General features: G+C 42.3%; 1 long non-coding RNA gene across 1 annotated transcript; it reads right to left on the reverse strand.

Annotated features, from left to right (window-relative positions):
• Positions 1-1,360: 1,360 nt before the first annotated feature.
• LOC121558025 lies at positions 1,361-10,769 on the reverse strand. Its single transcript, XR_005998452.2, has 2 exons — positions 10,470-10,769; positions 1,361-1,751 (listed from the first exon to the last, which is right to left on the reverse strand). It is a non-coding gene; the product is annotated as an uncharacterized LOC121558025 (long non-coding RNA).
• Positions 10,770-11,361: the final 592 nt, after the last annotated feature.

Below are 11,361 nucleotides of genomic sequence, written 5' to 3' on the forward strand. Positions count from 1 at the left end.
AAACATAATATTTTCACTGTACTTCAGGCCATTTTAATACTCAATTTTGCAAAAAGACCTTGGAGATGATTTTTCCTGCAGTATAGCCTGAGATTATTATAACATTTAGCAGTTAGATCTTTATCTTTTGGTTGTTTGTCCATTTCAGTTAAGAGGCACCATCAAATTATCCAGCTTTCTACAGCATGCCGCTTTTCCATAGAGATGCATTTCTACAGCACAGTGAAAGGGTTGTTGAGTTTCACCAACAATGACCCTCAAGGCCATGGAAATCAGACTATTCCATACTGATTTGTTCTAGGCCGATGTCTGTATTTTAGTAAAGGTTGCCATGGTAGTAACCATGGAAACATCCTACACTGATCTCAGAGTTGAAGGTAACGCCCACTCTCATTGTTACTCTCTGTGATGCATATTCATAGCCACGAAAAAGCTATTACAAATTGGAGTCATTAGGCTTCCATTTAATATCTGTCCATCTCTCTCTGCATCCAGTAACTACTGTAAATGCAATAAATACAACTAATTTCCACCAATACATTCTTCTTTCCTTGCGGCGAATGAATTTATAATTCTATAGAGGTCAAGAATTTCACTAAATTGTCAAGGCTATACTGCTGGGACATTATACAGGCTTACCTGTTCAAGGTTTACTGCTTACTATTTGCCACTCAAGGGCTATGGAATGACATCTGTAAACAGAGTGTGTGCATTGTGTTATTACAGTGTTAATAGCCTTCTGATTGGTAACACTAAAGAAAAAGTTAAGAACCTACGCTAACATTTCATAAGACTTGATCGAATAAGAAATCACAACACATAATCCATTATTTTATAAAATATTTCAATACATTTGCATTTTCTGTTAAGATGTATAAATCCCATTACTGATCATGGATGGTAGTTCACAGCTCACACTGGTAATATCAGATATATAAAGTTCAATAAGACGTGCTCAACTCTTACCAAGTTCACTAGTATTAATCTTTGAGTATTTATTCATGCTGAGTATTTATTAATTTAGACAGAAAACCTTGAGAAGAACCGTGGCGAAAGAGATGAAGGACTATGGCCTGTCATGGAATACCATTCCCAAAAAGGCTGGAGATCGGCAGCAGTGGCGCTCTCTCATGGAAAACTTGTGTTCCACATAGGAACGAAGAGGATTAAGTATGAGTATTTATTCCATATCAACACTCACAATGGACCCACTTCGGCTGGCCATTAAGCCTTCATCAGCATCTGATGACTGAAGGATCTATGGCCGAAATGTGTCCATTTTAACATCAGATGTAGCCAAAACACAGAACTGACAAAAGCCATTATATTTTAAAAGAAGAATAAAAGACGCCTCTCAATCAAGATGGTGAGTGGTCTTTAATGGTAATAGACATACATTATGTGAATTTGTGAAGAAATGTCAAAGAACACATAAGCCATAGGAAATGACAATAGTTTACAGTGCATCCCACAATTTCAAAATAAGAGTCCCCTCTTCCTAACCGTTCTTCGAATATGTCTCTACTAAAAGCTTGAGGAGTCGTTGATGCATGAGTTCTGGACACTGAGGTAGACTATGACTTGTTGTCTGGGTGCTGTATTTACAACAACAAAATCACTAGTCTTCCATAGCGTCCAGGACCACAAAAGTCAGAACTCTTCACCTTGAGCTGTGGCTACGTTTCTGTTGTAGCGTTCTGTAAGGTCAGCTTGTATGGTATCCCTCTGAATTACAACGCAGTGTCATCTCCCTACGGAAAAGAAAAAGACATGACAAGCTCGATCAGGGCCAGCCAGATACATTGTAACATTTCATTTACCACCTGTATTAATTACTAGGAAATTAAGACAAATAAATTCAAGACTGCAGTTATAGCGACTAAACTGTTTGAATTGTACAGTAAGGCTCCATGTGCCCTTACAAACCCTGTTTTGGAGAAGTTAATAATGTCATGGTGTAAAATCCTAATGCCCTTTCCAGTGAGTGGGCAGAGTCTCCCAACTCCATAATATTCTCCTTCATTTCCGGACACTGTCACCTGTGTCCCCCTCCACTCTCAGTGCTCAGGAAGGACACAGTCAATACAGCCACAGCACTCCGAGTCTAATGAAACCCATCAATGGAGGGGCTGTCCTTGTAAACGCTCAAACTGCATTTAATGCATAGTGAAACCAATGGTCCAAGTGACACTGAGGGACACAGAGAAACTAATGTGCAATAGACCGTGTTTATGCACATAATTTTCCTAAGATACCTTCAATCACGATCAGATCTCTTGATTGGATGCATTGAAGTAGAAATAAAAGAGTTCAAATAGGACATGATACTTCACCCGCTATCCTCTCTGATGAATATTTAGCAATTCTGTTTTACAATCTGAACATACTGAGTAGTAGAAGCTAGCACAGTCTTTCAGTGTCAAATTATTAACTTGCTCATCAAAGGCAGTTCAACCTGTCTGGATGATGCTGAAAAGGTGCTGAAAGGGAGTTGGGTCCTTGAATTGTAAACGAGTCAATGTGAAATAAGGCACTTGGGTAAATGAATGATTCGCCACTGATCTTAGCAGGTAGTATAGAGCTGTGTCTAGCACCTCTGACACCGACAGTCTGGACTGGGGCTGTGGCTAATCTGCTTAATTTGAAATGGTATTGTGACTGCTTAGCCTTAGACCGTCTCTCCACTCTTCTCCATCCCCTTTGTCTACACGACAAACACCTACACAAACACATCATCTTATATAAATGAATATATCATTATTAGCCTCTAAATAGCTTTTTGTCATTACCCTCCACTGACAGGCTTGGCAGTGTACTAACTGGCCTGATTAGCCTATATTCAAGTCCCATTTATTTTGCATAAGGAACTGCTTGGGTTATCACAAACAAAAGCAGAGGTCATAATTGGATAGCATTGTATGGGAGTCAGCTCCATTCAATGGGAGCATACTTGGCTGGGGAGGAAAGGGTAACTTGCCACCAACATGGGTAATGTATTACATTAGGAGTCCCACTGTGAGAGTGAAATTGACTTGGATCAAATACGTTTTCCCAATTAAATCTATATTAACCATAATAGGGCCATCCGCTAGTGTGAATATGAGAGACTCTTTCAAAATAGCAGAGCCTGCCTCTGCATCCATTTATATATTTACTTGGGGTCTTCATGAGGAAAAAGGGCTGGAATATGTTCCTCTTATTTCTGCTGGAGTCCTGGCAGAAATAATAGGTGCAGCATGGAATGGTAATGCATTATTAAAGCCGGCTGAATTATGCTCTCCAGCTCAAATGAAGGCCTGTCCTCTATACAATTACCGACACAGCGGGCAAAGAGGGGCCAGGGCCAATTCTGTCCTTGTGCGCTTTGAATGGAAACTAATGTTCAACTAGAGCGCCTGTGATTATGGCAGACTATGATTCATAAAATGCTGGCAATTTGCCATATTTTTGCATCAACACAAAAAGGAGAAAATAACAAACAACAAAAACATGTTTCTTCCTGTCTTGGCCTGACCCCATGACTAAAACACACCACCTCGGAACAGTTCTCCTGTCGACATATGATGCAGAATGGTGAACAACAGAGGAAAAACACCTAGATACAGTATATACAGTGGGGAGAACAAGTATTTGATACACTGCCGATTTTGCAGGTTTTCCTACTTACAAAGCATGTAGAGGTCTGTAATTTTTATCATAGGTACACTTCAACTGTGAGAGACGGAATCTAAAACAAAAATCCAGAAAATCACATTGTATGATTTTTAAGTAATTAATTTGCATTTTATTGCATGACATAAGTATTTGATACATCAGAAAAGCAGAACTTAATATTTGGAAAAGAAACCTTTGTTTGCAATTACAGAGATCATACGTTTCCTGTAGGTCTTGACCAGGTTTGCACACACTGCAGCAGGGATTTTGGCCCACTCCTCCATACAGACCTTCTCCAGATCCTTCAGGTTTCGGGGCTGTCGCTGGGCAATATGGACTTTCAGCTCCCTCCAAAGATTTTCTATTGGGTTCAGGTCTGGAGACTGGCTAGGCCACTCCAGGACCTTGAGATGCTTCTTACGGAGCCACTCTTAGTTGCCCTGGCTGTGTGCTTCAGGTCGTTGTCATCCTGGAAGACGCAGCCACGACCCATCTTCAATGCTCTTACTGAGGGAAGGAGGTTGTTGGCCAAGATCTCGCGATACATGGCCCCATCCATCCTCCCCTCAATACGGTGCAGTCGTCCTGTCCCCTTTGCAGAAAAGCATCCCCAAAGAATGATGTTTCCACCTCCATGCTTCACGGATGGGATGGTGTTCTTGGGGTTGTACTCATCCTTCTTCTTCCTCCAAACACGGCGAGTGGAGTTTAGAACAAAAAGCTATATTTTTGTCTCATCAGACCACATGACCGTCTCCCATTCCTCCTCTGGATCATCCAGATGGTCATTGGCAAACTTCAGACGGGCCTGGACATGCGCTGGCTTGAGCAGGGGGACCTTGTGTACGCTGCAGGATTTGAATCCATGACGGCGTTGTGTGTTTCTAATGGTTTTCTTTGAGACTGTGGTCCCAGCTCTCTTCAGGTCATTGACCAGGTCCTGCCGTGTAGTTCTGGGCTGATCCCTCACCTTCCTCATGATCATTGATGCCCCACAAGGTGAGATCTTGCATGGAGCCCCAGACCGATGGTGATTGACCGTCATCTTGAACTTCTTCCATTTTCTAATAATTGCGCCAACAGTTGTTGCCTTCTCACCAAGCTGCTTGCCTATTGTCCTGTAGCCCATCCCAGCCTTGTGCAGGTCTACAATTTTATCCCTGATGTCCTTACACAGCTCTCTGGTCTTGGCCATTGTGGAGAGGTTGGAGTCTGTTTGATTGAGTGTGTGGACAGGTGTATTTTATACAGGTAACGAGTTCAAACAGGTGCAGTTAATACAGGTAATGAGTGGAGAACAGGAGGGCTTCTTAAAGAAAAACTAACAGGTCTGTGAGAGACGGAATTCTTACGGGTTGGTAGGTGATCAAATACTTATGTCATGCAATAAAATGCAAATTAATTACTTAAAAATCATAGAATGTGATTTTCTGGATTTTTGTTTTAGATTCCGTCTCTCACAGTTGAAGTGTACCTATGATAAATATTACAGACCTCTACATGCTTTGTAAGTAGGAAAACCTGCAAAATCGGCAGTGTATCAAATACTTGTTCTCCCCACTGTATGTCTTTAAATTTAAAATCACAATGTCTAGACAGTCCAGTTGGAAACATTCTGATTCTAAGTAACACTGACAAATTAGACCAGCATGCACCTGGCATGGGGGAGAAAGATAAAACAGACTCCCTTAGGCCAAACAATCAGGTGTAAAAAAAAAAAAAAAAAAATCCAGTTTTCCAGAACCAGACTGAAATGAGGATGAGGGGGAATTTAATTCAATAACTCTGAGTGAGAATAATCATGCCCTTAGGGCAGCTCTCTGGCCTCACCTTATAACTCCATTATAACATCTCATCACCCAGCCCCTGTCAGCAGTGAACATGGCAGGAATTTCTTAAATGGCTTTTTATTCACCCCTCGTTTCATTAGTTCTGTCTCTCCACAGGCATGGAGCGGCTCTGATTAGTGGAGAGACTTATGGAGACAGACAGCCCCTCCCCTATCTCCAATAACAACACACACACGTACATACATACTGTATGATGTGCATGCACAAACACACACACACAGAAACGCACAAACAGATGAACAAACAAACAGGCACTCGCATGCATGCAGGTACACACACACACACACACACACACTGGGAGCTTCCCTATTGATCTCACATTAAGAAGCTTTTTTCAAATTGCAAAAATCTCTGAAGCTGGAGACACTTATCTCCCTCACTAACTTTAAGCATCAGTTGTCAGAGCACCTTACCGATCACTGCACCTGTACACAGCCCATCTGAAATTAGCCCGCCCAACTACCTCATCCCTATATTGTTATTTATTTTGCTCATTTGTACCCCAGTATCTCTATTTGCACATCATCTCTTGCACATCTATCATTCCAGTGTTAATACTAATTGTAATTATTTTGCACTATAGCCTATTTTATTGCCTTACCTCCATAACTTGCTAAATTTGCACACACTGTATATATATGTCTTTCTGTTGTATTTATTTGACTTTGTTTTGTTTTACCCCATATGTAACTCTGTGTTGTTGTTTTTATCGCACTGCTTTGCTTTATCTTGGCCAGGTCGCAGTTGTAAATGAGAACTTGTTCTCAACTGGTTTACCTGGTTAAATAAAGGTGAAATAAAAAAATAAAAAATGAGAGGGAATACCTGTCAGGAGTAGACTGGGAGTCAGGAGCCAAGACAGCCCCCTTCCCATCCACCACTAAATAATCCCTTATGGCTCTCACTCTGTTCCCAGGGGCCTCATCTTTACGCGAGTGACAGCAAATGGCTCAAAATAACAGTTCAATTCGATCTGAAATGCAGTTTGTTTCAATCTGACAGACTAACATTACAGTGGCAGGGGAACATGAAATACAGTAGGCGTTGTTGTTGCTTATTGTATGTAATAATAGAATAGCTGCCTGCAGCCTGTCAGCAGATCTGAGGAGGTATCAGAGCAGTAGAGACAGCACATGATCGAGTGTCTGCTATGACTGGAGCACAGCTCAGCTTCTCTTTACTACCCAAGCATGATGTCTCCCCCGAGGTCTCTCTGTCGAGTTACATGAACAATTTGTTTTATTACAGTAACGAGAGGGCTGCGCTTTGGAAATCAGTCCAGAGTCCCTGAGCTCCTCTTCTTCACGCCCGTCAAAGTGTAAAAAAATCCACTCTGAAATACATCCGGCACAGAAAGAATCTTACACTAGACGGGGAATCGTACTCTATAACGAGGAAAAGCGTTTGGGAGAGCGTGCGGTGCACACTAACTGTTGCTGTAATTGCAATTGAATGATTTCCTACAGTAGCTCATCTACATGGAGTGCTTCCCAACAACACTGTACATGTCCTACTACCTAGAGAGCCTCCCTAGTATTGAATTAAGAATGATCATTATTTAAATAGATTTTTTATCATTGTGTATATTGATTTTGTTTTGTCTTAAACGGTAGTCTTATGGGCCAATGGGGTGCCTTTGGAAACAAGCTCTAAATGTGGGGTTTCTTTCTTGTAAAAAGCTGTGGCTAGAAACTGAATTTTGCACAATGGAAGAAATCCTGTAAGTGATAATATTAAATCTTACCTTACAGCTGCTGACATGCGGTGCAGCAAAATCAAATCCACTACATCCTAAGGCTATCCAGACTGTACTTTCCCTTATCAATTACCCAGCAAATCAAATAAAAACACCTTTGGGTCAATACATATTAGATTACAATTGTCCATCACCTCAAAAAAGGAACGGCAGTTTGATCCCATTTTCAGGAGAAACTAACCGAAATAACATTTTGCTTGTGTATGATCAAACCAAATGACAGTAAAATATCACATTAGGTGTAAACCGACTGCAACTGTCCGCTGTATTTATTCTTTATTCTCCATGTTTCATTGCATTTAGTGTGTAATTTCATGTCAGGTGCTGTGCTATCAGTGACCCTGTTCATGTGTAGGGCACTGATCCAGAGCTGCTGCTGCCACAGACAGTAGGCCAGCTGGAGCCTGGTGACTCACCACCCACAGCCATACCTCAGCAGGGGAGGAGACTGGGGGCAGTGTCCCCCTCCCCTCCAACCCCTCTCCAATGGATGTGCTCTATGGTGACTTAGTTAGTGTGCACTGCACGCTCTCACAATCGTTTTACCTCGTTATAGAGTACGATTCCCCGTCTAGTGTAAGATTCTTTCTGTGCCAGATGTATTTCAGAGTGGATTTTTTACACTTTGACGGGCGTGAAGAAGACGAGCTCAGGGACTCTGGACTGATTTCCAAAGCGCAGCCCTCTCGTTACTGTAATAAAACAAATTGTAGGGAAAGCAAGGCACTGGGGGATGGAGGGAGGGGAGGCAGGGATGGATGTATACAGCGGTGTAGTGGAGGATAAACATGCAGCATCGCCGTTAACCCACCTTTTGCGGAAGAATGCATTGAAAGTATAGGGAACGTTACTTTACTCACCGAGAACTGCGATAACATCACTAGAGGTATATCAAAGTAGTGGTGGGGTGGGATTCTGGGATTAAAGTGGAGGTTGCTGTTGCAGATGGGGTAGGGACGGCATGGGGGGGGGGGGGTTATGAAGGTTAGAGGTGGATGCAGGGTGATAGATTGCGGGTGATCAAGGTGTGGGGGGAGAGTGGTTGGAGGTGATGGTGGGGGTAAGTGTGTAGAAAAGGGTGGGGGTTGGGGTAGTCATAATAGGTAATGTAGTCAGTCATAAGAGAGATATGTGAGTGGTAATAGTATGGTGTATGGATGCAGGGAATTAGTGTGTTGGTTAGAGACAGCGGCTGGGGGGTTAGGGCCATGGTGTTCGTGTCAGTAAGTGAATATGTGGTCCTCTGAGAGGTTTGGGGACTCTCTCTGGGCACACAGCCACACTGACTGACTCTCAACTCATCCATCTGGCCTCAGATCTGCCACGTTCATTCCCCACTCCTCTGCATTACATTAGGACTGAGCTCCACCCCACTGACTGTATTACAGTCTTCTACCATCCATCCACACTGCCACCTCGCCTCCTTCTCCATAGATACTGTTCACACTTTCTCTCCTTCCCTTCTGCTTCAGCGAAACCATGGAAATGTATTCTAAGATACCAAAAGCAGTGTGAAAGATCTATCGTCACAAACCAACAGGGATGGATATGCTTAGACATATGATTCACTTCATATTCTATTATTCATATTCTATTATCCTTTGAAAGCTGACATTAAACACGTTTGTTTTTAGTGGAGCGTAGAAAGATTTGTGAATTGGGAGTGAATGTTTGCTCTCCCTTCCTCTGATCAGCGGTTCTTTCCTGTCTCCTCTCATCTCGGCTGTTGTGGATTTCTTCTTTCTCTATATATATCTGAGTCGTGTGGTGATGAGGAGTCTGGGTGCTCTTTCTCAGTGTGGGTGACCAGCTCCCTGCCCTGACAGGCTGATGAAAGGACAGTTCAGATGCTGGGGCTCCTCCCCTGGGCTCCATGGGGACCCACATACAAACCGGCCACTCGGGCATTAACTGCTGGGACTGCACTTCAGATGTCTCTCTTTAAATGGCATCCATTCTCTCACACACACCCACATACACACACATGCGCACATGCATGCACTCACTCTCAGACACACACCCACACACAACACATAAAAATACACTTAGACCTGTTTGTGTGTGTGTGTGTTTTCTGTACCCTGTGGCGTTTCAAAAGAGCTGCTCTTTCAGAAGCAGATTGCCCTCTTCAAGGTTAGAGCTGAGACTGAATTTCGCATGATGTTCTCCTGGCAGCTGCATCCCTGCTTGCACATATCTGTTTAGCCTTGAGGGGGCCAGAGGCATCAATATGATAAATCCTTTCTCCACAAACAATCAGCCATCAAAGATTGACTCCTAGCGTGAATTGGCTTGGTTCATTTCTACGTTTATGGATACTGGTTGTTCCAAGTATCTACATCAAACCAACTGAATGCATTTAACCAACCTGTTTGTTAAACATGTTTGCTCATATTATATGCTACTCAACCAGTTTAACACAATGCATCAATAAGTACAGGTGCCCTATTCTGCCACTTCAATTGGTTAAACAGGAACAATGAACAGACATACTCGTTAACCTGCAATTGTTATGCAAATATGATTTATAGAAAATATAACTACTAGTTTTGTTGTGTTTGCCGTGGATCATTTACAGTGGGCATCTAACAGACCGATTAAACCCAACACAACGCGAAAGGAGCTGTCCACGTCGGTGGTGCTGAACCGGAGATGATAGTGCTGTGCGTGTGTTAGGGAGGGTTTTATATATCGGAAGTAGCATAAAGCAATGATAAATGCTATCTATCAGAAATGGCAATGGTTACATATAGCCTACTTATCGGAAAGCAAAGTAGCAGATAATTATTTGTAAAAACGTCTAACTGCAAATCCGTTTTGCTAAAATGACTAAAATGTAATAGCGACGCACTACGGTTGCTCAATCCTAATCCTAGGAATCGTGAGTAAATATACAATGTAGTCTACGGTTCAAAAGGTCATAGTTTATTGGAAATATATTAACTGTACCTAGCCTACAATAAATCTATTTAAATCGGGGACTCTTTACCAATGACCGACGAATGTAGCCCAAGTAGCTTGCTGTGTCCGTGGAGGAAAAAGCCGTGAGTGCTTGGTTTTTGCTTGCTATAGCCTACCTGTTGCACTGTCCGGCATCCTCTCTCCTTTCACCCCGACCCCAACACACACTCTCACACACACACACACACACACACACACACACACACACACACACACACACACACACAAAGTAAATACAAGTATCTTACCTTCAGAGTACTTAGACACAGCGTACATTTCTTCCTTCAATCCTCCCTGGTTGCTGATGCCTCACGCATCACTGGTTAGCTGAGAAGGACTATCATGTTCAGATGGTATAAACTGCACATCATGAATTAGCGCCAACCTATAGCACTTCCATCTCTCTCTCTCCTACTCTTTCTCTCTCTACCTGTCAAACTCTATCTCTGTTCCTCCGTTTATTTGTCGCTTACTCTCTTGCTATCTGTTGAGGAAGAAAGATGACGGCCCGTCTCGTTGCCATGTGTAGAGAGAGAAGTCTAGCGTTGTTTCAGTCCTGCGGCTTTAAAGAGCAGCTCGCCCGACAGGTGGCCTGTCAATATTCTGAACATAGGTGACGTCACAATCGAGGAGACAGATTTTGAAAGTCCCTGAATACAATTTTTTTTTAAAGGGCACACCACAACTCCAGCCAATCTTCCAACCAGCCATTCAACAGATACGTATGAATATGCAAGATACTACCTGTTCATATTAGAGAGATAGATATCACAGCTGTTGCCTGTTGGGACTAGATCTGGTTAAACCCCTCCCACATTTTTTGCATGCATTGTGAAAATCCAATTGGCAACACCTCCAATTAACCCCTTAATGCATTAAGAATGCATCTATAATCTTAATGCCTTGATAATCATAGGGAAATTAGCAACTGTATGAATGATTATGACAAATCATGTAATTCCTTTTTGATGTGATAAAAGTCACTATATGTATTATTCACAAGGCATTTTATTGTTCAAATAAGACACACACTATTCTGTTCATGTTGACCATTGAAAAAGAGTCTCACTGTATTCCTGACCTGTTAAACAAGTAGCTGTATAGTACCCTACCAGCGTGCTTGCCTGACTACATCTGGCT

This window comes from Coregonus clupeaformis, unplaced genomic scaffold (genome assembly GCF_020615455.1).
Source record: "Coregonus clupeaformis isolate EN_2021a unplaced genomic scaffold, ASM2061545v1 scaf0302, whole genome shotgun sequence".
Taxonomy (NCBI): Eukaryota; Metazoa; Chordata; class Actinopteri; order Salmoniformes; family Salmonidae; genus Coregonus; species Coregonus clupeaformis.